The 6,731-nt window shown below is 38.9% G+C and overlaps 1 pseudogene; it reads left to right on the plus strand.

Annotated features, from left to right (window-relative positions):
* Nucleotides 1-2,456: 2,456 nt before the first annotated feature.
* On the plus strand, nucleotides 2,457-2,740 carry LOC122737098 (annotated as a pseudogene).
* The last annotated feature ends 3,991 nt before the right edge of the window (nucleotides 2,741-6,731 follow it).

Below are 6,731 nucleotides of genomic sequence, written 5' to 3' on the forward strand. Positions count from 1 at the left end.
AGTTTCCTCCAATATATTCGGTGGCATGGACATATATTCCATCCACCTATTTTAAGCCTGGCATACTACATGGGCAGTATATATTGCTCAAGTGTGGGAATGCTCATATCCCATCATTTTTCTGTTCTTTTATGGTAACCCCCATAATTATCTCAGGTGTCATGATAAATACAGTGTTGAATTTGGCCTTGACAGCTGTTACCAATTATATTAGATTTTTTAATTTCTCGTAATGGCATGAGGATAATTAGGCAGATGATGCAAAAAGTGATGAGACAAAGATAAAAATTATTTTTAGAAAATTAATATTGCAGCAATTGTCTTCTCAATTACTCTCCATAAAGGGGGACTATAGTAATATTATAATTTTAAAGAATGTTTCAATTTTTGTTTTATTATATGTTTCATGTGTAACAACCAAGATTCTGAATTCCCTTAGACATGTTTTTGGGAACTTTCATTGTTTGATTTGATTATTGACAAAGCTATTTTAAAGTTGTGTTAAGCTCAATTTTGTAGAAAATTTTCCTGGCTGATTACCAGCATCCACACATCAAACCCTGAAAAGACTTCCATTCCACGACTACACCTAGAGGACATCTGAGAAAATACTTTCAGAGACTTTAAATGAACAGTTTTGTTTTGTTTTTGTTGTGTTTTTTTTTTTCCTCTTTTCTCTTTCTGTTATAATATACACCATCTGTAACATGTATTCTCTGCAGAGGCCCTCTCTTTGCAAGACCAATGTCAAAGTGTCGGTTCATGAGGACAAAAAAATTGCCCCTCTGGACAAAACTTTCCTCTCTCCCTTTTCTATATTGTTATTAACATATTGTGAGTTAGCAAAGGTTATTATATTCTGTTATTTTTGACTGTTTCATCAAGGAAACATACCGTTTCTTGAGGAAACAAAGCGGGGAACTGTAACGATTGGAATGACACCACCTGCTGGAGACTTACTGTAGAAGAGTTCCACCCATGAAGTGAAGGTCTTTGAGGGAAAGACCAGGAGTCTTTTCTTTGGCGTCAGGAAGTGACACGGGCTAGTGGAAGGAGGAAGGAAGAGACTGGCGCTCAGACGCTCTTTTTCCTCTGGACTCTGGTAGAGAGCTGAGCTAGAAATGTGCTCTCCCTTTAATAGATAGGAATCTAGGCCTTTCTTTCTCTTTACCAAATTCTTATTCTCCTTAATAAATGCTTAAAAGCCTAACTCTTGCTAAAGCTTATAATTTATTGGCGACCACTCATTAGATATTTTAGACAGACTAGCTAGAATTTTAGCCCTTAACAGGGCCAAGATTAAAGAATTTTAAATGTCAAGGGATATTGTACTTGGAGTTTATTATGGTATTGTAATATTTACTAATAAACATTGAAGGGTATAAGGAGTATATGGAGAATCTCAGAGATATATGCATGGACTCTATAGTACAATATAATTTCTTTATGATTTATGTGACAGCAAATGTTCATGTTTACTTAATTTCCATTAAGAAATTGGAATAAATTAGTGTATATTAAGCATTCACTATGTGTCAAACACTGTGAGAAATGCTGAAACACTGTGGAAAATGCCAAAGAGGAACAATAATTGATTTTTGCTTCCCAAGTAACTTATATAGTGTTAGGTAGGTATTAACACTTCTGAAACATTATATATGGACAGAAACTTAATAAGAATATTCCACAGCAAGTTCCATAATGTTTTTCAGATCATGGACTGCTTTGGCAGTCTGGTGAGGCCTATAGACTCATTCTCAGAATAATATTATAATATGTGTAAAATTAAATACATGAGATTAAATTGTAAAATAATTATATTTAAATAGTTATGAAAATAACAATTATTTAAAAATGCATAGAACCCAAATCAAGAACCTTTATTCTAGAATAATTGCCCCCCAAAATTGCTGAATTCTGGAAAAACAATGTAGGAAATAAAGCATGCTTATTATACTCTAATAGAGGGAAGATCTGTAAACAAATAATTTATAGGAAAGGGAGAAAATTACAATAGTAACACACATAGAAATTTATAATAAGAAACACTGGAATAAAGATAACTTTCACCTTGAGACAAAGTTTTAGGGAAGGCTTCCTGAAAGAAGTAACATCTCAGCTGACCCCTGAAGGAAGGAATGGGGTTTAGTCATCTGGAAGCCAGGCAGTTAATCAGTCTCTCAATCCAATTTCCTGTTAGGAAGGTTACTGTGAGGTTAACTTGGAGTCACATCAGGGAAGTTAAGATACAAACCAACCCAAAGATCTGGAATATAAATTAGGCTTATTAAAGAATGAAGCTCTGGGGGAGGAGCCCCAGCAGGGAAGCTCAGCGAGGTCATTCGCTCTCAGTCCGAGTTGCTCCCCCACAACCCGGAGCTACTCACCCAAGCCGGCCTGCTTGCCGCACCCCACCCCCCCTACCCTCTACCACCTCTCATTAGAGAAGGGGGAAGATGAGTGAATCTAGTTCAAAGTCCAGCCAGCCTCTGGCCTCCAAACAGGAGAAAGATGGGTCTGAGGAGAGAGGACGGGGCCGACCCCGGAAACAACCTCCGAAGTGAGGCACCAACTCCCAAGAGACATCAGGGTAGACCGAAGGGGAGTAAGAACAAGGGGGCTGCAAAAGGCCGGAAAACCACCACTGCGCCAGAGAGGAAACCAAGAGGTAGACCCAAAAAAGCCGGAGAAAGAAGAGGAAGAAGGGATATCCCAGGAGTCTTCGGAGGAGGAGCAGTAACCAGGTCTGCTTGTATTGCTCTACCTCGTTCCCCTTGATGATGACGACTCGGTGGCCCTTTCCTTCTGGGACTAGACAGAAAAATGTTGATCTTCTTTAAATCTCCACTTTTCTGTCCCCACCTTTCCTTTCCCTCAGTCTGTCCTTCCTGGTTGTACTGGTGAGAGAAATAACCGCTCTACCAGGGAAATGCTTCTCCATTCACACATTGGACATGTTCACACTAATCCTGGCCACCCACTCCATGTGGGATTGTGCTGGGCAGGGTGGAGCAGGCAGCAGGTGGTTGAGGTGCTCTCTGCTTCTCCCCCCACCTCCCACATCCATACCTCCTACATCCATCCATCTATCTACCCATAGACCCACCCACTCTTTCTCAGGATTGGGATTTCTTTTGTATTCCTGCTTCCCTGGACAGAGCTAACCTGTTGATTTAGCTGCCAATACCTGTTTCTTTGTCTCTGCCCCCTGGAATGGGACCAGGGTTCCTGTTTTCCCATCTCCCCCCTTGCCCACCCCAACTCTTGGGTTTGAGAAGGAAGGACAGATGTCCAACTATCTTGATCCTAAGAGCTCAGCTTCAACTGACTTCTGTCTGGGGATATTCTATATCATACCATCCCTCCTACCTTTCTACCTAGTCAAACTTGGTCCCAAGGGTGGAGGTGGGAACCAACTTTTTACTGGGAGTTAGAAGGGGGAGCCAAATACCTACCCTTTTCCCCCGCCTCCTGTCCGCACTACACTCTGGCTTTTCCTGAGCATCAAACTGGAATGGGGCTGGGCTGGAGTCTAGGGTGTTGGGCATGAATTGAGAAGTAGCTAAGGGGAAGGGAGAGGGCCTGATTCATGGTTCCTTGCTGCTTAGGAGATCTAGGGAGAAGGGGGACTGGACAATCCTATTAATTTCCCCCAATCCTGGGCTGGCCTTCCTGGGCCTATGATTTTTGCCTTTGGAATGCATGTTTTGCAAGGATATTTCCTTCTCAGCCCCCCACCCCCACTCCCCATCAATCCTTTCAGAATGCCATCCCCCTCCCCCCAGGAGCTGGTTACATCTTCCCTCTGTTCACAATCTACCTCTGAACACAATTTGTCGGTTTTCTTTTTTAAACAGTTTTGTTCTTGCATTCTAGCTTCCAGACACTCAGCCCTGCAGTTTTGTTAGTTCTCATGTTCACCTGCCTTCTAACCCTTCCCCATCCACCCTGCTCATCCTCCCCAAATCATCACAAGGAGGGCTTGGGAAGATAAAGAGTGGACACCAGGCCCAGTTTTCTAAAAAAGTGACCTTGTTGGGGAGGTGGGCCCCAGGGGAGCTGCCTACCCCCACTTCTATCATTTCTTCCTTTGGTAATCTTCAAATTGGGAGAGTTAAGGGAAGGAGGTCCAGCTGAAGTGGGGGAAGGGGTGGTCTCAGACTGGTGTGTGGGCCCCCGCACACACTCTGGTTTCCTATTTGCAGTTACTTGAATAAAAATAAATTCGTTTTTTTTCTGGGAAAAGAAAAAAAAAAAAGAATGAAGCTCTGCTAGCAAGTTTGACTGGGAAGGGGGCTAGAACTCAAGTGCCTTGGATATTCTTCCCAGACATTTTCAGTCAGATGAATCAGTCACCAACAGCTCTAAAGCAAATGACCGTATTGACCTTTATTTTTATTTGTTTTTTCTTTCTTTCTTTTTTCTTTTTCTTCTTTCTTCTTCTTCTTCTTCTTCTTCTTCTTCTTCTTCTTCTTCTTCTTCTTCTTCTTCTTCTTCTTCTTCTTTTTCCTTTTTTTTTTGGGCATAGGATGCATATAAAGAAACAAAAGAGATTATTATTTTGGTTTTCATAACACATACATAACTGGAGAGGGTGAAGCAGTGAAGACCCTATCCAAATGAAGAAATCAGAAACCTTCATTTATGGAGTCGTATTAATTATAAGATGGCCCATAAAGTGGCTTTAAGGGTTGAAGATCTTTTGGAGGATGGAAAATATTTGACCATCTCTCTCCAATGTAGGATCAAAGGCACATGAAGGGACATTATCTAAGGCTATACATAAGGAACCTGAAAGTCCATCAACAGTGGCATTAAGGGAGCTACTCTGGACTAGGTTAGGAAAATGGATATCATTCACCAGGACTAGAAAACCATTGTCCCAAAGATGGACTAATCTTGATACTTTACTGTAGGATATAAAAATGTGTTAGGGAATGAGTCTTAAGGAATTATATATTCTGTGATTTTGGTCTAAAAATTCCTCCTTGGTGATTGGGTAGGTGATTTGGGGGCAGGGGGTTGTGGGAAGGAGAGGTTGTTAGTTCCAAAGCTAACAATATGAATATTTATTTATTTTTTTAAATTTAGTTATATATATTTTTTCTTTTTTTTAACTGAGGCAATTGGGGTTAAGTGATTTGCCCAAGGTAACACAGCTAATAAGTGTCAAGTGTCTGAGGCCAGATTTGAATTCAGGTCCTCCTGAATCCAGGGCTGGTGCTCTATCCATTGTGGCACCTACCTGCCCCTATTTTAGTTATATTTTTGTGCATGCATTTTTTTTTCTGTTTAGAATTTTATTTTCCAAATTACATGTAAAAACAAATTTTGACTTCAATTTTTAAAACTTTGTGTTCCAACTTCTCTTCTTCTCTCCCTTCCCACCCCCACCCCAAAAATGCAAGCAATTCAATATAAGTTATACATAAGTAGTCATGGAACACATCTCCACGTTAGCTAGGTTGTGAGATAAAACAGATAAAAACAAAATTTCAGATTAAGTAATTGTCAAAAAAAATGTGTTTCAATCTGTTTTCAGATACCATCAGTTCTTTCTCTGTAGATAGATTGTAATTTTCATAAGTTTTTCAGAGTTATATTGGATCATTGCCTTGCTGAGAATAACCATGTGCTTCCGTGGGTGCTTTTTCACATGCAATTTTAGCTTCATTTCTTTCTCAACCAGTCATACTTTGTCATATATATATTGAATAATTTCAGAATCTAATTTAGCATTTCTTTCACCTAGCATCTATCAATTGGATACAAAACCTCCATTAAATAAAGTAATTTTTATTCATGGAAAGCTAAAAAGGTGAGCCATTTTTAAAGATCCAATTAAAGGATTTTAATAACATAATTAAATATAATTGCAACTGGCTTTTCAATTAATTGAGCCACAAACATTGAGATCATTCAATGTGCCAGGTACCACACTGGGTTTTGGAAATACAAGGGCAAAAATGAAATAACATCTGCTTCAACAAGTTTACATCATATCAAGGTGAATAGAATGTTCAGATATAAGCACAGAAAAATGCACTGGACTTAAGATTTCAGTGGCATAAGGAAATCTTTGATTAGGAAAGTCCTTGGATTAATTTAGATTATCTGTCTTTCCGAAATTTATAGCCTTAGAGTATTGGCTAGGTCAGTGTGACCCATCCGGGCTCACATGTCAAATATGTTTCAAATCTTGGATTTGAACCAGGTGTTACTGTCTTTGAAATTTGGCTCACTAATTAGTATATCATGCTGGGTGTATATGTGTAAGCATACATAAATGTTTTTATGCACATAATTATATGCATAGGTATATATACCATATGTATACATATGCATATACTCTCTAGCTCTCCCTCTATCTCTTTTTCTCTCACTCTATCTCTCCTTAGATTCACAGATTCAATGCCATTTGAAAAAAAATAATTTTTAACCACTTTGCTGCCTCTCAGGACATGATAGTCACTTAATACTTTGCTGATTAATTGCTTTACATGAACATATAAATGGAAACACAGGTGGTCCATTGGTAATGTCTCATTGTTTCTATATGACCAGTTCAACTTTTAAAAAAAATTTTTATCAAAGACTTCTTTAATAATATATATTTACTCCATTTTAATAGCTTAATTCTTTGCTAGTATTATGTTGTCACCCCCTCATGATTACTATAAACCTTTCCATTGCCTTCTGCTTGATAATCATTTTTAATTATTTAGAATCTA

Source organism: Dromiciops gliroides, chromosome 1 (assembly GCF_019393635.1).
Source record: "Dromiciops gliroides isolate mDroGli1 chromosome 1, mDroGli1.pri, whole genome shotgun sequence".
Lineage (NCBI taxonomy): Eukaryota > Metazoa > Chordata > Mammalia > Microbiotheria > Microbiotheriidae > Dromiciops > Dromiciops gliroides.